The sequence below is a fragment of the Bison bison genome, unplaced genomic scaffold (assembly GCF_000754665.1).
Source record: "Bison bison bison isolate TAMUID 2011002044 unplaced genomic scaffold, Bison_UMD1.0 scf7180017864363, whole genome shotgun sequence".
In the NCBI taxonomy this organism is placed as follows: Eukaryota; Metazoa; Chordata; class Mammalia; order Artiodactyla; family Bovidae; genus Bison; species Bison bison.
In genome coordinates this window covers 4,305,170-4,328,417 of record NW_011494935.1, presented here as the reverse complement: position 1 = coordinate 4,328,417, position 23,248 = coordinate 4,305,170, and the positions used below count along the sequence as shown (strand labels likewise).

At 38.8% G+C, this 23,248-nt stretch overlaps 1 protein-coding gene across 4 annotated transcripts in view; it reads left to right on the top strand.

The window, feature by feature from the left end:
• Nucleotides 1-23,248, top strand: part of ATP10B (ATPase, class V, type 10B) — a 390,227-nt gene that overhangs the window by 36,848 nt on the left and 330,131 nt on the right. For all 4 annotated transcript variants that reach the window (XM_010855331.1, XM_010855328.1, XM_010855330.1 and 1 more), the window contains exon 2: nt 19,776-19,841. The gene's annotated coding sequence lies outside the window, so the exon portion shown is untranslated. The remainder of the gene's footprint in view (nt 1-19,775; nt 19,842-23,248) is intronic.

Sequence of the window (23,248 nt, the reverse complement as noted above, 5' to 3'; positions counted from 1 at the left end):
TCTGCATAGAAGTTAAGTAAGCAGGGTGACAATATACAGCCTTGACATATTCCTTTTCCTATTTGGAAGCAGTCTGTTGTTCCATGTCCAGTTCTAACTGTTGCTTCCTGACCTGCATATAGGTTTCTCAAGAGGCAGGTCAGGTGGTCTGGTATTCCCATCTCTTTCAGAATTTTCCACAGTTTATTGTGAATCACACAGTCAAAGGCTTTGGCATAGTCAATAAAGCAGAAATAGATGTTTTTCTGGAACTCTCTTGCTTTTTCGATGATCCAGCCGATTTGGCGATTTGATCTCTGGTTCCTCTGCCTTTTCTAAAACTAGCTTGAACATCTGGAAGTTCACGGTTCACGTATTGCTGAAGCCTGGCTTGGAGAATTTTGAGCATTACTTTACTAGTGTGTGAGATGAGTGCAATTGTGCCATAGTTGGAACATTCTTTGGCATTGCCTTTCTTTGGGATTGGAATGAAAACTGACCTTTGACTATGTGGAGTACAATAAACTGTGGAAAATTCTGAAAGAGATGGGAATGCCAGACCACCTTACATGCCTTTTGAGAAATCTGTATGCAGGTCAGGAAGCAATAGTGGAAATGGACATGGAACAGCAGACTGGTTCCAAATAGGAAAAGGAGTACACCACGGCTGTATATTGTCACCGTGCTTATTTAACTTATATGCAGAGTACATCATGAGAAACGCTGGGCTGGAGGAAGCACAAGCTGGAATCAAGATTGCTGGGAGAAATCTCAATAACCTCAGATATGCAGATGACATCACCCTTATGGCAGAAAGTGAAGAAGAACTAAAGAGCCTCATGATGAAAGTGAAAGAGTAGAGTGAAAAAGTTGGCTTAAAGCTCAGCATTCAGAAAACTAAGATCATGGCATCCACTCTCATCACTTCATGGCAAATAGATGGGGAAACAGTAGAAACAGTGGCAGATTTTATTTTGGGGGGCTCTGAAATCACTGCAGATGGTGACTGCAGCCATGAAATTAAAAGACACTTACTCCTTGGAGGGAAAGTTATGAGCTAGACAGCAAATTAGAAAGCAGAGACAATACTTTGTCAACAAAGGTCCATCTAGTCAAAGCTATGGTTTTTCCAGTGGTCATGCATGGATGTGAGAGTTGGACTATAAAGAAAGCTGAGTGGTGAAGAATTGATACCTTTGAACTGTGGTGTTGGAGAAGACTTGAGAGTCCCTGGGACTGCAAGGAGATCCAACCGGTCCATCCTAAAGGAGATCAGTCCTGGGTGTTCATTGGAAGGACTGATGTTGAAGCTGAAACTCCAATACTGTGGCCACCTCATGCAAAGAGTTGACTCATTGGAAAAGACCTTGATGCTGGGAAAGATTGACAGTGGGAGGAGAAGCTGCTGACAGAGGATGAGGTGGTTGGATGGTACCACTGACTCAATGAACATGAGTTTGAGTAAACTCAGGGAGTTGGTGATGGACAGGGAGGCCTAGAGTGCTGCAGTCCATGGGGTCGCAAAAAGTTGGACACGACTGAGCAACTGAACTGAATTGAACTGAATAATTAATGATGTTGAGCATCTTTCCTTTAGCCTATTGGCTATCTGAATTTCTTCTTTAGGGAAATGTCTCTTTGGGTCTTCTGCCCATTTTTTGATTATGTTTTTGTTGTTGACAAGTTGTTGAGCTATTTGTATATATTGAAAGTTAAGCTCTTGTGAGTCATATTGTTTACAAATACTTTCTCCCATTCTGTAGGTAGTCTTTTCATTTGTTTATGGTTTCCTTTGCTTTTCAAACTCTTATAAGTTTGATTAGGTCCAATTTGTTTATTTTTGTTTTTATTTCTATTGTCTTGGGAGAAGACTGACCTAAGAAAACATTGGCATGATTTATATTAGAGAATGTTCTGCCTATGTTCTTTTATTGGAGTTTTATAGTGAAGTCTTTAAACCATTCTGAGTTTACTTTTGTGTATGATGAGAGGGCATGTTCTAACTGCATTGATTTACATGCAGCTGTCCAACTTACCCAACATCACTTGCTGAAGAGACTGACTTTTTCCTATTGTATAATCATGCCTCCTTTGTCAAAGATTAATTGACTATAGTATGTGGGTTTATTTCTGAGCTCTCTATTCTGGTCCATTGATACATATGTATGCTTTTGTACCAATATCACACTGTTTTGATTACTGTAGCTTTGTAGTATTTTCTGAAGTCTGGTGTTATTTTGCCTCCCACTTTGTTCTTTTTCTTCAGGATTGCTTTGGCAATTCTGGGTCATTTATGGTTCCATATGAATTTTAGGATTACTTGTTCTGGCTCTATGCAAAAGGTCATGGGATATTTGTAGAAAATGCATTAAATCTGTAGATTGCTTTGGGTATTTTGGCCATTTTAACAATATTCTTCCAATCCAAGAGCATTGTAAATCTTTCCATTTCTTTTAGTCATCTTCAGTTTCCTTTATTTATTTTATATTTCTCAGCAGATAAGTCTTTCATCTCCTTGGTGAGGTTAATTCCTAAGTGTTTTATTTTGGGATTGCAGTTTTTAAACTTTTTTTTATTTTACATTCCCTTTCTGATATTTCATTGTGTTAAGAAATGCAATTGATTTCTGTATGTTGATCTTATATCTTGCCTCCTTGCTGAATTTGGTGTATCTGCTTCTAATTTACTATATACATGTGCACTGGCCATTGAGTTATTGTTGTTCAGTTGCTAAGTTATGTCCGACACTTTGTGACCCTGTGGACTGCGGCATGCCAGACTTGCCTGCCCTTCACCATCTCCCAGAGTTTACTCAAATTTATGTCCAGTGTATCAGTGATGCTATACAACCCTGTTGTCCTCTTCTCCTCCTGCCTTTAATCTTTCCCAGCATCAGTCTTTTCCAATGAGTCACACTTCATATCAGGTGGCCAAAGTATTGGAGCTTCTGCTTCAGCATCAATCGTTCCAATGAATATTCAGGGCTGATTTCCTTTAGGAGTGACTGGTTTGATCTCCTTGCTGTCTAAGGGACTCTCAAGAGTCTTCTCCAACACCACAGTTTGAAATTAGGCCATAGAATACCTAATTATTACACGTTTCTTATGCTTCACTGTATGTGATAATTATTTCCATGCCATTTAATATAGTCTACCACAGTTTTTTAAGAAACATAGAATACTTTTCCAGTGGAGGCTCACACATCTTAATATTTGTATAAAGGGGAAAGAAAGAGGGAAATTTGGGGCTCCACATTTATAGCAGGCAGAGCATCCATGAGTCCCTGAACCTGTCATAGTATCATTTTCCTCTTCTATGAAAGAGGACTGGTGATGGCAGTTATTCCCTGGGGTGGTTTAAAGGATAAAATAGAATAATGTAAGTGGAGAAGTTGGCTGCATAGTGTTCAACAAATGTTAATTTATTTTTACATTTAAAGAGGGAATGAATAGAACAAGAAGAGAAAGGAAACATGAGCAGAGTAAAATGGAGGAAAGAAAAAAGGTGTGGTGGGGAGAGATGCCTTGTCCGTAAACAGGAAGGGTTCAGCAGTTGAAGGTGAGCTAGGAGATGGAGGGCAGCCCTGAGAGAGGAGAGGTCGATGTCTGTATGGGAAATGATGGGTTTTCTACAGGAGCTGCTGGTCTGTTGTCTGAACTCCTCACTGCTTTAGGCAAAACAAAGCACAGTAATGGCACAGCTTGCTTCTTGTCTGGGCTGGAAGGTTTCCCTCTGAATGCTGGGGCACGTGATGGTCCTGATTTTACTCCCCCAAGGTGCCTTTTTGAAGATAGAGGTGAGGCCTGGATAGCAACCACTGTGCCACAAGGGCTGTTCTATCTCTCTTGCATCTGCAAAAGGGACCCCCACCAGTATCCCATCCCCACATTCACAGAACAAATGGGATGCATTAGCTATATCTTCAGAAATGTAGATTCTGAAACTAATCAGCCTGAGAAAATTCATGATGCTGTTTTGTTGTGGAGATTATTGTTATTTTCTCTCTAATCTTGTTAATGTTTTGAGTAACCTTCAGTTCAGTTCAGTCGCTCAGTCATGTCTGACTCTTTGCTACTCCATGAATCGCAGCACTCCAGGCCTCCCTGTCCATCACCAACTCCCGGAGTTCACCCAAACTCATGTCCATCGAGTTGGTGATGCCATCCAGCTATCTCATCCTCTGTCGTCCCCTTCTCATCCTGCCCCCAATCCCTCCCAGCATCAGGGTCTTTTCCAATGAGTCAACTCTTCGCATGAGGTGGCCAAAGTATTGGCATTTCAGCTTCAGGATCAGTCCTTTCAATGAATACCCAGGACTGATCTCCTTTAGGATGGACTGGTTGGATCTCCTTATAGTCCAAGGGACTCTCAAGAGTCTTCTCCAACACCACAGTTCAAAAGCATCAATTCTTCGGTGCTCAGCTTTCTTCATAGTCCAACTCTCACATCCATACATGACCACTGGAAAAACCATAGCCTTGACTAGATGGACCTTTGTTGGCAAAGTAATGTCTCTGCTTTTTAATATGCTATCTAGGTTGGGCATAACTTTCCCTCCAAGGAATAAGCATCTTTAAATTTCATGGCTGCAATCACCATCTGCAGTGATTTTGGAGTCTGAAAAAATAAAGTCTGACACTGTTTCCACTGTTTCCCCATCTATTTCCCATGAGTAGCCTTACTGAGGTATAATTGCCATACAATAAACTGCACATATTTGAAACATTAGATGCAGGTTATGGCACATGGATTCACCTGTGAAACCATCACCACAGTCACCTCAATGAACACATGTATCACCACAGTTTTTTTGTGCCCCGTTGTAGTTCTTCCCACCACCCTTGCTCCTAAAAGCCTTCTACATGACTATAGTGTTTTTCCATATTCTTATTTCCAGTAATTATAGACAATTTGATATTATCAGATCCTTGTGGTTCTGTTTGCTTGGGAGTGGGAGCTCACAATATTTTTCTCAGTATCCCTCTAAACACTCTGATGTCATCTCCCCCTCACCCTGCCCTCATGTCAAAGCTGCTTCCATGAAGGCAGATGCATCTCTCTGTATATGTCACTGCAATTGGGAATGATTTTTAAAATTGACCCTTACTATCACTTTTGATCTCTTTATGGAATTGGAAATAAGGCTCACTAGAAATGATTTTGGCACCAGGGTGGAGGAGAAATTATGGTTTCATTCATTCAACGAAAGAGAGGCTTCTCTGTCTCGGTGCTTTGTGAAATGAAGGGCAATCTGACCAGGCTCTTTGACTCATGAAGCTCACAGCTTAGCAGGGGGCACTGACCACCTCTAAGTAAACAAATATTGAAGGAAAATGGAAAGCATGCAGTGACAAAAAAATTTGTCATTTTGTTTCTATTTTGAACATCATGTATAAGGAATGAAAGGGAGTTAAGGGAGTTAATAGCAGTTTCTTACCCAAAAGCTTGGGGAAACCTGGGAGATAAAGTTGAAGGCTGTGTCGTCAGCAGATGCTAAGGATCCAAAGCAGGAAAGGAGCTGGAGCCTCAGAGGAACAGCTACCCTACAAGGCTAGAGCAAGGCTTGAGGCCCGCTAGGTTTGAGCTTGAGAAAAATGAAAAGATGTCAGAGAATACAGCTAGAAGGAAAGGTAAGGACCAGATCAGAAGGCCTTAAAAGAAGTTTGGGTTTTATTCTAAACACAGTGAGAAGTCATAGGAAATTCTCAGAGGAAAGTGAAAGTGTTAGTTGCTCAGTTGTATCTGACTCTTTTGCAACTCTATGGACTGTAGCCTGCCAGGTTCCTCTGTCCATGGGATTTCCCAGGCAAGAATACCAGTGTGGATAGCCATTTCCTTACCCAGGGGATCTTCCCAATCCGGGGGTCGAACCCAGGTTTCCTATGATACAGGCAGATTCTCTACTGTCTGAGTCACCAGGGAAGCCCAGGAGCACATTTAACTGTTTCAAGATTATGGCTTCTCACTAAAGAATTCATAAATGAAGAAAATATCAACCTTCTGATTAAAACAAATAATTAGGAATCATTATAAAAATGATATTTTAAATAATTATAATAATGAATTTCTTTCTCTACTATGGCACCTTAGCTTGGATAAAAATAACAAATGAGTATTTTATAATGATGCATGTTGTCTGCTAGGCACAACTCCAAGCTTTTGACCTATAGTTCTCATTTGCCTCAATAAAACAAGTATCATTCCTATTTTACAAATGAGAAAATTGACTCAGAGGTTTAATAATTTTCCCAAGTTTTTAAAACTTGAAGACTAGCTTACCAAGGTAAATGAATAGGGCAAAGAGAAATGTCATTTTCTGTTGAAACTCATCTGTAACTTTTTGCTGCAAGGGCACATTTCAACCTGTTTCCTAGGCTGCACAGAGGCTGATGGCTTTTAGAAAGACAAATAGGTCATGTACTGAAAGGAGATCTTAGCTTCAGGAGTAAGATTCTCTTATCAGCTGAACACTTTGGCCCCTTGATTCTGATGACCCTGTTGTTGTTGAGTCACTAAGTTGTGTCCAACTCTTTTGCGACGCATGGGACTATAGCCTGCCAGACTTCTCTGTCTGTCTGTGGGATTTTCCAGGCAAGAATATGGGATTGACTTGCCATTTCCTTCTCCAGGGGATTTTCCTGACCCAGAGATTAAACCCACATCTCCTGTATTGGCAGGGAGGTTCTTTACCACTGAGCCACTATGGAAGCCCTTCTGACCACCCTAGCAAGAGATTAAATGGTAAGAGGTCAAAGGGTAGGGGAAGGTTCCTTTAATGAGCAATGTTGAAAATCTGGAGTCAGCTGACAGGTTAGCGCACTTGCTGAGAGCATTATGCTGGTGTCCAGGGACCAGGATTCTGCTGCAGTGCTCTTATCTCACCACAAGACCTAAAAGTCTCTCCATCTCTCTGGTTCTCCATCCTGTTAGGGAAGTAAATAATGAACTTGACCTAGATGATTTATACCTTCCCTAGTCTTCCTACAGAAGATTTTGTCTAATGTGCTAATAGCAACGGATTTATTTGAGCCGTTGTGACAAACGGTTACGGTGTTAGGAGTATTAAAACAAACCATTCAATGAATTCAGCAACACTTTTAATAGGATCCATATCGCATTGTTCCCAGGACCATCCATGTCTCAAAATAATGTGTACTTATGTGTGTATATATATATGTGTGTGTGTACACATATATACATGTATATGTACATACATATATATAAATCTGATATTTATTCATTCTAATGATAATGTTTAGTTCTCATCAATTTTCAAATCCCTGGAACTAATTCCATGACTTCATGAGTTAGGAGCTGCTAGAATGAAAAAAAACATAAAAGATCATAATCTTAGGAACAAGGGAAAACAAAGCTGATTATAGAAGAGGAAATGAAATGACTTCACAGCCTGGTTGATTGAACTGCATACTTCTGACCCCTCACCTGTGCTTCCTGATCCCATACAGGTGATTATACTTAATACCCTGGCCTCCTATGAGAACAGTCCCCCAGATTGAAGAAGCAGATTGCCTTATTCCCCTTGTCAGATGAAAGATTATTTCCCCAGCATGCAGATCCCGGGCTGGTTTCTAGAATGGCTCACAAAATGAGGAAAATTCAGAGAAGCTGCCTGGGTGTTGGGAGATTTCTGTTGGCTTCTTAATGAAGGTTATCTGAGACAAAACTGGATCTTTGAAGCGGAGAAACCCAATTGTAGAAACTGGTATTGCCCTCTCCCTTGCCTCTGCTGTGTTTGTTTCTCTAACAGATTCCTTTGTCAAAAGCACTGATTTTCTGTTCTCCAAGCTCATTAATTTCTCAGCATTAATATGTTTACTTTATCCTCTAATTAGGTGCCACCTCTCACATATTTATGGTAGTGAAATGCCCATGAGCAAGGGTTGCCCCTTTCTGTACACAGAGGCCAGTCCCCACTTGTGATCTGTGCTCCCACTGTATGCTTGAGCAGTGCGGTACCACTCATCAAGGGTGACTCACCAAAGGTTCCTTTGCCCACAGGCTTTTATTCAATACACCAAACAAATATTTGAGCAACTGCTGCATTCCAGGTACTATCCTAGATGCCTAGGAGTTTTGCAGAAAACACAGGACAAAAATCTCTGTCTTCTAACCCAAGTAAATTGTATCATAGGTTAGCAGTCAGTAGATGCCTAGGAGGGAGAAGCAGAGAGTGGAGTGACAGAGGCTGGGAGAGTTCGAGCATGGCAATGGAGTGGGGTGTATTTGTAAACAGGGTGTTGAGAAGTTGACTTTCTTTCTTGTATAATTTCATTTATTTATTTATGGCTGGGCTGGGACTTCATTGCGGCATGGGCTACTCTCTGGTTGGAGTGAGCAGGCTTCTCATTGCAGTGGCTTTTGTTGATACTCAGAGAACAGGCTCTAGGGCTTGAGGCTTCAATAGTTATGGCTCAAGACAGGCTCAGTAGTTGTGGCACACAGGCTCTGCAGCATGTGGGGTCTTCCCAGATCAGGGATCAAACCCATGTCTCCTGCATCAGCAGGCAGATTCTTACCACTGAGCCATTGGGGAAACCCAAGAAGTTGATTCTTAATAGGGACTTGTATCAGGAAAGACTTAGCCATGCACATATTTGGGAGAAGAGAAATCCAGACATAGGATAGTGAGCAAAGATCCTTAAAAGGATGCATGACTGGTACATCCATTCAAAAAATAGTAAGGAGGCAATGTGGCTGAAGTTATAGGAACAAGGGGATCACAGTGAGGTTGAATTCAGAAAAGGATTGGAGGCAGGTGATGTGAGTCCTTGGTGGCCTCTGTAAGGAGCTGGGTTTTAGAGTGAAAGGGGCCAATGCTGAGCTTAGATCAGAGGAGCTATGAAATCTCACTTTTGTTTTGTTCATTACATTTCTACAATGTATTTCCATTCACCGAATAGTTTTAACACCAGTTGAAAATTCTTGCCTGAATCAATTACATGAGAGCTTGCAGACACGTTTTCTAATTTTGTCACTCATTCTATGCTTATCAGCTGACATTCCTTTGTGAAATATAGCTTTCTCATCAATTCTAGGTATTTGATTGCACAGGAATAAATTTCCTGCTGAAAAGTAAAAATAAACACTTAAATCATTCCCTTTAAGGGCATATGTTCAAGGGAAGCTTTAGAAAAAACAATTAGCCTCTCAAATTGAGACAAATGTGGCTTGTGCAACAGAAGGACGCCCACACTGTTTCCCTGTTATGTTGTCCTTACTTACTGGGATGAAATTCCAGCAGGGAGCCATTCCTTGAGTTTGCTGTCATCTTTTGGAGTCTCCTTTTGGATGTACACCTATTTTATCAGGGAGGAAAAGAATGACCCTGGAGGAGGGGGTGTTACTAACTCACCTAAATTTGTTGGTCAGATGAGCTAATTGTTGTGTCCAGATCCTAAAGAGCAGCTGAGATTTTTCATGTCCCTGCTCCATGACCTGCATTATTTAGTTAACTCCAAATGGCTTCACCGAGTTTTTAAGGCTCTGTGAAATCTGTGCCCAGATGGCCTTAACTCCTTGATTCTTGTTCTCTCTTTGTCCTTTCTCCCCACTTCTTTCTCTCTCCTCTCTTTCTCAAACATGTGCACACATACACACAAACATACACATCCCTACATTGTAAACATTATTATAGCCCCTCTAAACTACCCATCACCCCTCCCCCAAAAAACTGTTCTATCCCATCTCAAGATTTTGTCTGGGGTGTAATTTTCCCTTGAGACATCCTTCTCCAGAGTTACCTACACCTGTTGAATTTCATCCTTCAACACTTTCAACAAATGCTCCTTCCCTGATCTCCACCCTAAGCAATCCCCAAACTGATTCCTCTTTCTCTGTGCACCCCACACCCCTTTACCATATGCCCCTCCCTCTTTGTTTCTCAGGATCTCAGTTGTATAAATGTTACTAATGTTCATGGCAAATCAGCCTCAGGTCTACAAATGTCTTTACAAATGAGGTTGTTTTAAAACTTCTCCCAGTGAAAAAGTTGTCTGGTTCATGGTAAGCACTCAAATATTCACGGAGAAGAATTTAAACAGCAGCCATAGCAATTTTCAAATGTCTATTTTCATTCATCATTTCAATTGCTCAGTCACGTCTGACTCTTTGTGACCCCATGGACGGCAGCACGCCAGGTTTCCCTGTTCATCACCAACTCCCTGAGCTTGCTCAAATTCAAGTCCATACAGTCAGTGACGCCATCCAAACATCTCATCCTCTGTCATCCCCTTCTCCTCCTGCCTTCAGTTTTTCCCAGCATCAGGGTCTTTTCCAGTGAGTCAGTTCTTCTCATCAGGTGGACAAAGTATTGGAGCTTCAGCTTCAGCGTCAGTCCTTCCAATGAATATTCAGGACTGATTTCCTTTAGGATAGACTGATTGGATCTCCTTTCAGACCAAGGGACTGTCAAGAGTCTTCTCCAACACCACAGTCCAAAAGCACCAATTCTTCGGTGTTCAGCTTGCTTTATAGTCCAACTCTCACATCCATACATGACCACTGGAAAAACCATAGCTTTGACTAGACAGACCTTTGTTAGCAAAGAAATGTATCTGCTTTTTAATATGCTGTCTAGGTTACTGAGCATCTATTGTGTCTCAAATAATGGGTACCATGGGACAACAAAAGTGAATCAGGAAATAGATCCTACCTTTAGGCAGAGTCCAGTTTAGGAGAGAGGGAACATATATGTAAAGTTCTATATTACAAAGGAAAGTGAAGAGAAAGTGTCAGTCACTCAGTTGTGTCTGATTCTTTCAACCTCATCGACTGTAGTCCACCAGGCTCCTCGGTCTATGGCATTCACCAGGCAAAAATACTGCAGTGGGTTGCCATGCCCTTCTCCAGGGGAACTTCCCAACCCAAGGATCAAACCCTGGTCTCCCACATTGCAGGCATATTCTTTACTGTATGAGCTACCAGGGAAGCCCCATATTACGAAAGAAGATATGTTGAAAACTATAGAGAGTCAAGAACAGTAGGTTTAATTCACTCATATTTCTCTTTGCTCTGCAACAGACGTTTTTCTCCAGCAGCCTATGAATCTTTCCATCAACTAGGATGAAAACAACTTCCACACAGACACCAGGGAGTTTCTCTCGTTCCCCCAGAAGAGCTTTCAGTGTCACACTGATGGACTTCCTGAGCAGAGAACGAAGACATGGCGTGTTTTCTGTCTCTTATTAATTCAGGCTGGATTCCCTCTCAGATGGATTTTTATCACTTTCCTTTCCACCAACAACCGGGATTTTATTTTCATGATTCCTGTAAATTAGGATCAATACGCTTAATCCGAGATACAGCTAAGGTGACCATCAGCTTCAGTCTCCTCTGATTGCCTGAAAAGTCATTTCTGGGTCCATCTGGGATTATCAGGCAGTCCTCCAATGAATCTAGAGAGAAGACAATCGCTAAGGAGTGTTTTCTCTAATTTCCTGCCTATTCAGACTCCGTGTTTCCCATCTGGGCCATCCATAGTGCTATCTTCCTTGTTAGAATCACAGTGTACCCCTTGAATCAACTCTCCTTATTAAAACAGGAGAGCTAAGAAAAATTAGAGCTTTGCAAATTCTCCCTCTTAGTCCCTCTGTTTTCTCTGTTAACTTATTCATTCACTTATGTATTCATTTATTCAACAAATACTGATTAATCGCCTCCCTTTTTATATACTCTGCCTATTCCCAAAAGGATCAGAGGTGGCTTTTAGGACCAAACATAATGCAAACCAGGTAAGCCAGGATGAAAATAGAAAGGAAGTAGGAGAGGGTATACCTGTGGCGGATTCATTTCAATGTTTGGCAAAACTAATACAGTATTGTAAAGTTAAAAAATAAAATAAAATTTAAAAAAAAAAAAAAAGAAAGGAAGTAGGAGGGCTTGGCACAAGCTCCTAAGGTGGTTGGAATTTAGTCCTTGCTCTATTCCAACAAAAAAGAGATCTATTGGATTTCCATGTTTTTGCTTTCTGCCCAACCAAAACATGCCAACTGGGTGTGGAGGACACCTTTTTCCTGCAACTGAATGCATTTATTGAGCTTCCAGTGGAATGTTTTGTTCCTCTATGCAAATGCATTCAGGTAAAAGAAAGAATCATTAGTTCCCAAATTTTAGTTATTTGCATACTATCTTTCAAATATTTGTCTAGCTTCATGACTATTACTTATTTCATAGTTTCTTTTTTTTAATTGACTTAAATTTATTTTTAAAACACTTAAAATTTTTAAAAGGGAATATTTATGTCAAATACCATAGTTAGATAATAATGTTAAATGTAATTAAAAATAGCATCACATTCTAAATAAACAAAACTAAAACTCAGAACTATGGTATCTTCCTCTGCATTACGAGGGAGATTAGGATGTATTAATGATTAAAATCACACTAGCACCAGATTGATAGCCAATTCTTTTGATTATTCAATACAAAATGAAACTAAAAAAGGATAATCTCAATGTGAACATCAATGTCACATTACCACTTTCAAATAGCATCCTTACTTTGCTCAAAACCCTTTTAAGCATCATCCCCCAACCATGGAAAACATTGGTCAATTAATTGAAGCTGAAATTTGTGTGGGAGAGATTTTTTGGTACCTGGAAGACGTGAAAGCTCTTGGTTCGTGTTCATATTAGGTTGACTTTTTTTTAAAAAAGTAAAACATCAAGTCCCAGAAAAGTAGAACCTCAAGCTACCCACACCTACACCCTTTGTTATCAACAAAGAATTGTTGCAATATAGTTGGCCCCAAAATAAAGCATGTGTATCTCTGGGAGGAATTAATAATTCTGATGAAGTTAGGATTTTGGAAGACTTGCTTAGGTTCAGCAACAGTGAATTACACTTACTTAGTAATATAAGGCTGCTTATAAACAATATTCTACAAAGAAAAAGGAACTATTAATAAATTTGAAAGTCTTATGAAATCAGCTTTGTTTCCATTCCCTGATGAGATGTCCTAGAATCAATGTGCTTGGACTTGGATCTTAATTTCTTTCTCTCATACTCTGAAGTACTCATGTGCCTTCTTTCATATGACTGGGCTTCCCTGGTGGCTCAGTAGGTGAAGAATATGCTTTAATGCAAGAGATCTGGATTCAGTCCCTGGTTCAGGAAGATCTTCTGGTGAAGGGAATGGCTACGCACTCCAGTATTCTTACCTGGAGAATTTCATGAACAGAGGAGCCTGATGGGCTACAGTCCATGGGTTACAAATATGAATATCAGTAAGCAGAATCATCTACGTGGTAGATAAGAAAACTACAAGAAGTGCCAGTGACATTCAACATGTATACCCACAATGACACCTATTTTAATGAGTATCTGGTTAGGTTTTGTCTACCTTGACAGGTTGGATGGTTTGCTCTACCATTTCAGAAGCAGTACTTTCTCTTCTGTCTTGCTACAGGTTTAATTGTGTCTCCCCCAAATTCATGTGTGAGGTCCTAACGCCCAGTACCTCAGGATGTGACCTCATTTGGGAATAGTCATGCAGATGTAATGAAGCTTTGATGAGGTCGTTCTGAAGTAGGTGAGCTCCCAAGCCGATAAAACATGCTGTTATACAAAGTTGAGATATGTGTGTAGAGACATGCGAGCAGGGATCTAGGTGATGGGTCTATAGACCAAGGCACATCCAGGTTTGCAGCAAAACACTGAAGCTATGAAAGGGGCATGAACCAGATTCTTTCCTCACAGCCCTCAGAAAGGACCAACCCCGCTAACAGCCTGATCTGGGCTTTTAGCCTCCAGAACTGTGAGACTATAAAGTTCTATTGTTTAAGCCACCCACTTGCAGTACTTTGTTATAGCAGCCCTAGCAAATTCAAAACTCTTTCTTTTTCCAATCTCATTGCAGGAGTGAAGGCTTGGAAACAGCATCACTTTACTTTCTAAAAACTACTGTTCCTTGCTGAAATAACAAACCTCACCCCCTATTATTTGATATACCACATGCACAAATGTACACTCGGAAGAGTCTTCTAGCAATTTGAAGAAAATATGGTCTTTCTATTAAAGAAATTGCCATTGATTTGGGTATAGTTATTTTTACTGATGAGTTAATGACAATTTTATATGATTTCAGGGACAAGTAAAAGGTTTGGCTCTTTAATATCTTCCTCTCACTAATCCTTTTTAAGTTGCTTTTCCCATTCTAGTATTCTATGGTTTACTGCATTTGTAGCAGTTTTTGTTTTGCCTTGATGTTGCTTCCCAGTTCTATACCAGTTATTTGCAGGAGGTTTTTAATGAAGGAGGTGCTAGGAAAAATTTTAAATGGAAGGTTTTGTGAGTAGGCTTGTTCAAACTTTTCTTTTTTTTAATTGAAAAAAGAGGCAAGTATACAACTATTTTCTGTCCCACAGGCACTGTTTCCTTGAAATTAGACATTTGTATGATTTTTATAGTTAATCCTTAACTATAAAAGCTCTCTTAACTTCTCTTAAACAAATAGAAAGTGAGGGTGAACTGATAAATGATGGTATCCTAGGAGATGAATTTCATTGTCTGTTTCTCATATTGATAGGAGAAACGAGGGCTATTAGAGTATTTGAGCTTACAGTTGGGTTGGGTACAGTACAGTGATAATGAAATTGCCATTGAGCACTCATTATGCCAAATATGTATATACACACACATTATATATATATATATATCCAGAGAGGGGGGGGGGGGAATTTATAATCATGTAAAGTAGCTATTATTTTGCTTATTTTTCAAAAGAAACTTAAGGCTAAGAGATTAAGTAGTTTTACAAGGTCAAACAACCAGGGAAAGTGGCAGAAGTGAAATTAGAACCAGGTCAGTCTGTGTGAATCATTTTCAGTGAACATTCATAATTTCACTGACTCCTAGTGGTTAATACATATTTAACTCTTACAGGAATCACTTGGCTTCCCTGCTTAATTAATGCAATTGAATAATTGTAGATTGGGTGGGTAATAATATATCCCTGGCTTTATTAACTAATCAGGGCCCCCAAATCTTGATTCTCTCAATCTGTATAGGTATTGTGGTGTGAACTCTAGGATTCTCCTCACCAAGCATTCCTGGAAATTTAAATCCATGCATAAAGATTGAATCCCAATAAAAGCTAGCTAGTCCTTACTAACCTGTGGGTCTTAGAAAAAGTCATTTACTTTCCCAAAGTTTAGGGCAGTATCATGTAGTTGATTTGTTGAGGAGAAAAAGATTTCTTTATAAGCATGATAATTCAATCTCTAGCATTCAAATTAAAGAGACACACATGAGTAAAACAGATTTTAGATGGTGTGTTTTCATTAGGATATGAATTTGTTATCATATGCTTATATGCCTTAAAATGGGGTTATTGGAAAAGATGCAGTGTTTTGGTGGGGTTTTGGTGTACATGTTTTTGTCTAAAGAAAATTATAAACTTCATAGCAGTGGTTTCAACAAGTAAAATGTTGAATGCAGATAGGGAATGAAGTAAAGCCTCACTGTGTTTACTTGTAAATTTAAGTATGAGAAAAAGAGTAAATGGGATCAGATGAAACAATTTTCCCTGAGAAAATAACCATCTAGTCAACATGTTTACATTGATTGGAATGCCAAAAGAACTTGAGCAAAAAGTCAAATAGGCACTCTTTCTGTGTAAAATTAGCTGCTATTCCACCCCAGATGTGACGATGTTCTGCCTGCTTCTCCTGATGTGGAACGGTTGTTGTTGGTTTTGTACAGAAGCTTAGAGAGCAGGCCAGACACATCTGTGCAAACCAGGCTCAACACTCTTCTAGCCTGTGATGCTCGGGATTTGGTTGCATTTCATAGTTCTTAAATTCATCACCCTTGAGCTCTGTTAAATGACATGCATTCAGTGAAATAAAAACCAAAGCCATAAAGTGTACTTGAGAACCTCTAATATGAGAAGTTCACAAATCAGATCTAATCCCTTGAATCTTTTTGTCACAGGATTATATCTGATTTGTGAGCTCCAATACATTGGCCCCTGATGCAAAGAGTCAACTCATTGGAAAAGACCCCAATGCTGGGAAAGATTGAGAGCAGGTGGAGAAGGGGGTGACAGAGGATGAGATGGTTGGATGGCATCACTGACTCAATGCATATGAGTTTGAGCAACTCCAGAAGCTAATGAAGGACAGGGAAGCCTGGTGTGCCACAGTCCATGGGGTCATAAAGAGTAGGAGATGACTTAGCAACTGAACAACAAAATATGAGGAGTAATTTTAACCTTGAAGTTTAAGATGCAATCAATTATATATTTCTTTATAAATTTAATGATAGCATTTGGAAATTAAATATCTCATTAAAGGTGCATATCAAGTGTAAGAGGTACCACAATTTCACAAACATTAGAATATGAAAAAATGAGTAATAGAGCTTTGATCTTATGAAACTAATCTGAATGGATCATTCTCACAGACTTTCTTGGAGAAAGTAAGATACCAAGGGTAGTGGAATATTAGTCACTGCTGAAGTTGATGGTAAATCAGACATGGACCTCTCATCTATACTCTCATCCTATACTTAGTTGCAATGGAGAATTGTGGGGAGAGCCATTTATGGACATACAGTTGGGGAGTTTCTATATGATGTTACTGATGTGATTGCAGAGATGGGATTTGTACCCTGCACAGGCACTAGAGGTCAAGGCAGATCCTGGAAATCAGAAACAAGACTCACAGGATAACAAAGTGAAAGAGACAACAAACAGAAGAGGCAGTGAAGGGACAGCAAGATATGGGGACTGCTGACTATTGAGGAGTAATAAAATGGAGGAAAATTCTGGAGTTGTTGAACAAGGTTTTGAAAGTCTTTCCCAAGGCTCTTTGTATAAAAAGTATCCTTAGCAAACATTTGGTGCCTGGGCTTTTCTTCCTGTTAAGGCACAATCTGAGATACCCTCACATCTGATACTTCTGCCTCCACCATCCTATTAAGGAGATGCAACAAGGAAATATCAAATTGAATGCTTGAAACTACTAAAAATGTAAACTGCTCCTGGATCAAAGTCCCAGGAGACACTTTATATTCCACTCTTTATAATCATGGTTTGAACATTCCAACCTTTAGCCAAACCATGATGCTAAAGATGACAGCTAAATTATCAGAAAGTCCATTCTCCATTACCTTTCTCCTTCCATATCTTTAATAATAGAAGAATATTAAAAGATAATAGAAATAAGACATAGATTTATTTGGGCCCCTGTGAGCAAGTGAATAATAATATGAGATTTATGGGCCTTAGACACATCTATACAAAAGGAGAGTTTGAGGAGTCTTAGAAGATTTTAAGAGGAGTTTTTGTCCATGTATCTGTAGTAACTGTATGTAAGTCCACTGCTAACTTAATGTAAAATAGTCAAATTTCACTTCAAAGAGGAGAAAATGAAGTTCCTTTCCCTGGTCAGTCTATTGACAAATATTTATTGATTTCATATACTAAGCTCAGGGTGATGATACAGAGACTGTGCAAGAAGCAACATGTAATTTCCCCAGAGAAGCTGCTTAAATTTCAGTTGAAAAGAATACTATGCAACAGTTTATGTTCCAAGCAATCTGTAACTAGTACTTAAACTGTGTTTGTGAAACAAGCTTTATTCCTTGTTCATGTATTATTTGTCATTCTGTTCTACATCATCCTCACTCTACAACTCTTGACTGACAACAGCTCTGCATTTCAGAAGGTTGGTGGTCATGTTAACAAGGACTGAACATGAGAAACCACACACATGAGCTTAAGTGCTTCCACCATGGGTCACTTCCACTCTTGCATCACTGTCATGGCCATGCATTTCTTTAAGGCATGGGAAAGGGCGTTCTTCATAAATGCCCAAAAGTACAGGAGGACTGGTGGGCTTTCCAGGTGGCACTAGTGGTAAAGAACCCACTTGCCAATGCAGGAGACACAAGAGATAACGGGTTTGATCCCTGGGCCAGGAAGATTCCCTGGAGGGGGGCATGACAACCCACTCCAGTATTCTTGCCTGGAGAATCCCCATTAACAGCGTAGCCTGGCAGGCAGCATAGCCCTACAGTCCATAGGGTTGCAAAGAGTCAGAAGTGACTGAAGCAACTTAGCACGCATGCACAGGAGAGATGACCATTGGTGACCAGCAGCAATGAGCACCATAGGATGTGATCACAGAAGCAGAGAGAACAACAGGGAGCAGGCAAGAAAAGATGTAGCCTGGACTCAAACAGGAGAGATGGAAGAAATGAATAGATTTTAGAGAAAAGCAGCAGTCACAGAGAATTCTGTATCTGCTGGCAATCTGTATTAATGACTTATTCTTAAAAAAAAAAAAAAAAACAGCTAAACAAACAATCAAAATAATCAGGCAAAATGGAGAGATGTTGGTCAAATGGTACAAACTTCTACTTATAAGGTGAAGAAATTCTGAAGATTGAACTTACAGCATGGTGACTATTGTTAATAATATATTATTAATTACTTGAAAGTCACCAGGAGAGTAGATCTTAAGTGTTTTCACCACACACACATAAAAAGGTAACTATGTGAAGTGATGGGTGTGTTAATTGGCTTGGTTATGATTATCATTTGTATATGTATATTAAATCATTTTGTGTACCTTAAATATATACAATTTTTATTTGAGGTACAAGGTCAGTTGTACCTCAAAACTATAAAAAAAATATTATAAAGAATCCAAAAGGAGATGGACAAATGAAAGCAAAGAAATATGGGAAGGCTTCTTGGGAAAAACATAAAAATTGTCTATCAGTAAAATCAGCGTTCACAAATATGTGCATTTTCATTTTGTGCTTGCAAACTGCAGCAGATGCTATTTCTGCTCTTTATTTTATTGCCCACAAATAAGCTACTTTTTTATGGCTGTCATAACAATGGTTAATCTGTATTTAGAGTTCAAAGAGTACCACACCCTCTACATGCATTACCTATGAATTAGGTAATGGTGCTTTCCACATTATAGATGAGGTCATTAAGTCTTACTGTGTATACTAATTTGACTAAGACCAGCCAACCCACTCTTGTATTCTTGCCTGGAGAATCCCAGGGATGGGGGAGCCTGGTGGGCTGCCATCTGTGGGGTCACACAGAGTCGGACACGACTGATTGAAGTGACTTAGCAGCAGCAGCAGCCAGTAAGAACCCAGAACTGTTTAACCAAATAGCCCTGTCTCCTAACTATGATCATACTCCACCTCATTGATCTCCAATGAAATTAGACAGGTGACAATTTCTTAACAATTTGTGCTTCATTTAAATCTGTGGTTATTCCAGAGTGACATTGGAGAAACTTAATTTTACCAGATGACAAAATTTGAGCTATATTCGTGAAATTCTCAGACATAGTAACCAAAGTTCATGTCAATTGAAATTAAGAAAGAAAATCTGAATGATAGAAATTCCACTGAAGTATAAGGAGAATGGGGAACATGTGCTATGAAATCCCAGAGCAAATGACAAGCCATTCTGGAATTTGTGGCATTCAAAAGCTCAAACTTTGAAAATCAAAAATGTGGAACAGCTTATAGTCCATGTTGTCTTTCAACTGAGACTTCATAATGTGAATAACACTGTCAGTGTGTGGTGATAGAAAGGTGATGACAGTAGCCTTAGCACAAACCAAGCTAACTATTGTATGTGTGCAAAGAATGAGAATGAGCATTCATTGAATGCCAGACACTGTGCAGAGAATATAAAATATTGTATGTTGAGTGTGTATAAAAGTAATTATTATGATGTAAGCCATAGGAAATCAATCTTTCATCTCCTGAAATGAGATTTTTCTTTATCTTTGTCATTACAGAAATTGACACAAATTATTTAAAAGAAGAAAAGCAACACCATTACCATAGTTGACTTCCTGTGTTTGGTAAGCTTCTGTTTTTAGATATTTCCTTCCATATTGTTTTATTTTAGAAGTATGTTTATAATATATATTTGTTAATATATGTTTATAACATATATTTGTTGCTTGTGCGTGTTTTTAAAATCCCTGACTTCTTTTTAGATAATCCTCTTTTCTGTGAATAATATATTCAGTGGTTTAAAAGACGTTGGCACAGAGAATGTATTGATATGTGAGCTGGTGGAGTTGGGTACCCAATCCAGAATGAACCAATCAGAGGTTTTCCTGAGACTTTGGCAAGATAAAATGTGTCAGGAAAGACTTTCTAATGAGGCTTTTGGGTTGAGTTAGTGTGAGTCTGGAGTTTCCAAAGGCCACCTGGCCACCACATGGAGAAAGCCAGCTTAAAACATGCAATTGGAGCCCTTGTCTCTGGACATTCCAGTTCTGTGAGCCAGTACATTTTTCTTTTTTGCTAAAGTAGATAGGTAGAAAACAGTTGGGTAGGAAGACAGTGGTTGTGGTGACCACACTGAGACAGTGTGAAGTGGTAAAAGTACATTTGATTAGAAGTTACAAGATAGTCCTGGTGGTAACCTTGACTCATGACCCTACTTAACTTCCCTGAGTCTTTGTCTCCTTTATCTGTGATATGCTAATATTGGATTACTTAAAACCTAAGGCCTGTTTCATCTGAAGTTGTTATTCCAAGTTCATTGCTTTAACTCTATTTTGTTTATCCATTCTATGTACTGTTCAGTAGTTTACATCTGCTAATCCCAGACTTCCAATCCATGCCTCTCCTACCTATCTGCTTGGCAACCACATCTGTTCTCTATGTCTGTTGAGTCTGTTTCTGTTTTGTAGATAAATCCATCTGCATCTTATTTTAAATTTTACATAAAAGTGATATCATGGTATTTGTCTTTCTGTGTCTGATGTGGCTTAGTATAATAATTCTGGGTCCATCATACTTCTACTAATGGCATTTCTACTAATTCACTCTTTAATGGCTCAGTAGTATTCCATTGTGTATATGTACTGCATATTCTTTATACAATTATCTACTGATAGATATTTAGGTTGCTTCTCTGTGTTGGCTATTTTAAATAGTGCTGCTACGAACATAAGGATGCATATATCTTTTCAAATTACAATTCCTGGCTATATGCCCAGGAAAGGGCTTGCTGAATCATATGGCAACTCTATTTTTAGTTTTCTTAAGAAACCTCCATATTTTTTTCCATAGTGGCTGCACCAATTTGCATTCCTACCAACAGTGTAGGAAGGTTCGTTTTTCTCCATACCATTTCCAGCATTTTTCATTTGTAGACTTTTTAATGATGGCCATTCTGACTGGTATGGGGTGGTGACTTATTATAGTTTTGATCTGCATCAAAAATAAAGATGAAACCTCACACTAAGACTGAAAATTGAAAGATGTGATTATTACTTATTGGATACAGGCATAAAAAAACTAGTGCTGGATTCTGATTGCTAGAATTTTATTAAGGATTTTTGCATCTATGTTCATCAGTGATATTGGCCTGTAGTTTTCTTTTTTTGTGGCATCTTTGTCAGGTTTTTGTATTAGGGTGATGGTTGCCTCATAGAATGAGTTTGGAAGTTTACCTTCCTCTGCAATTTTCTGGAAGAGTTTGAGTAGGATAGGTGTCAGCTCTTCTCTAAATTTTTGGTAGAATTCAGCTGTGAAGCCATCTGGACCTGGGCTTTTATTTGCTAGAAAATTTCTGATTACAGTTTCAATTTCCGTGCTTGTGATGGGTCTGTTAAGATTTTCTATTTCTTCCTGGTTCAGTTTTGGAAAGTTGTACTTTTCTAAGAATTTGTCCATTTCTTCCACGTTGTCCATTTTATTGGCATATAATTGTTGACAGTAGTCTCTTATGATCCTTTGTATTTCTGTGTTGTCTGTTGTGATCTCTCCATTTTCATTTCTAATTTTATTGATTTTATTTTCTCCCTTTGTTTCTTGATGAGTCTGGCTAATCGTTTGTCAATTTTATATATCCAACAACACATTAAAAAGATCATACACCATGACCAAGTGGGCTTTATCCCAGGGATGCAAGGATTCTTCAATATCCACAAATCAATCAATGTAATATACCACATTAACAAATTGAAAAATAAAAGCCATATGATTATCTCAATAGATGCAGAGAAAGCCTTTGATAAAATTCAACATCCATTTATGATAAAAACTGTCCAGAAAGCAGGAATAGAAGGAACATACCTCAACATAATAAAAGCTATATATGACAAACCCACAGCAAACATTATCTTCAATGGTGAAAAATTGAAAGCATTTCCCCTAAAGTCAGGAGCAAGACAAGGGTGCCCACTTTCACCACTACTATTCAGCATAGTTTTGGAAGTTTTGGCCACAGCAATCAGAGCAGAAAAAGAAATAAAAGGAATCCAGATTGGAAAAGAAGAAGTAAAACTCTCACTGTTTGCAGATGACATGATCCTCTACATAGAAAACCCTAAAGACTCCACCAGGAAATTACTAGAACTAATCAATGAATATAGTAAAGTTGCAGGATATAAAATCAACGCACAGAAATCCCTTGCATTCCTATACACTAATAATGAGAAAATAGAAAGAGAAATTAAGGAAACACTTCCAGTAACCATTGCAACGAAAAGAATAAAATACTTAGGAATATATCTACCTAAAGAAACTAAAGACCTATGTATAGAAAACTATAAAACACTGATGAAAGAAATCAAAGAGGACACTAATAGATGGAGAAATATACCATGTTCATGGATCAGAAGAATCAATATAGTGAAAATGAGTATACTACCCAAAGCAATTTATAGATTCAGTGCAATCCCTATCAAACTGCCAATGGTATTTTTCACAGAGCTAGAACAAATAATTTCACAATTTGTATGGAAATACAAAAAAACCTCGAATAGCCAATGCAATCTTGAGAAAGAAGAATGGAACTGGAGGAATCAACCTGCCTGACTTCAAGCTCTACTACAAAGGCACAGTCATCAAGACAGTATGGTACTGGCACAAAGACAGAAATATAGATCAATGGAACAAAATAGAAAGCCCAGAGATAAATCCATGCACCTATGGACACCTTATCTTTAACAATGAAGGCAAGAATATACAGTGGAGAAAAGACAATCTCTTTAATAAGTGGTGCTGGGAAAACTGGTCAACCACTTGTAAAAGAATGAAACTAGAATACTTTCTAACACTATACACAAAAATAAACTCAAAATGGATTAAAGATCTAAACATAAGGCCAGAAACTATAAAACTCTTAGAGGAGAACATAGGCAAAACACTCTCTGACATGCATCACAGCAGGATCCTCTATGACCCACCTCCCAGAATATTGGAAATAAAAGCAAAAATAAACAAATGGGACCTAATTAACCTTAAA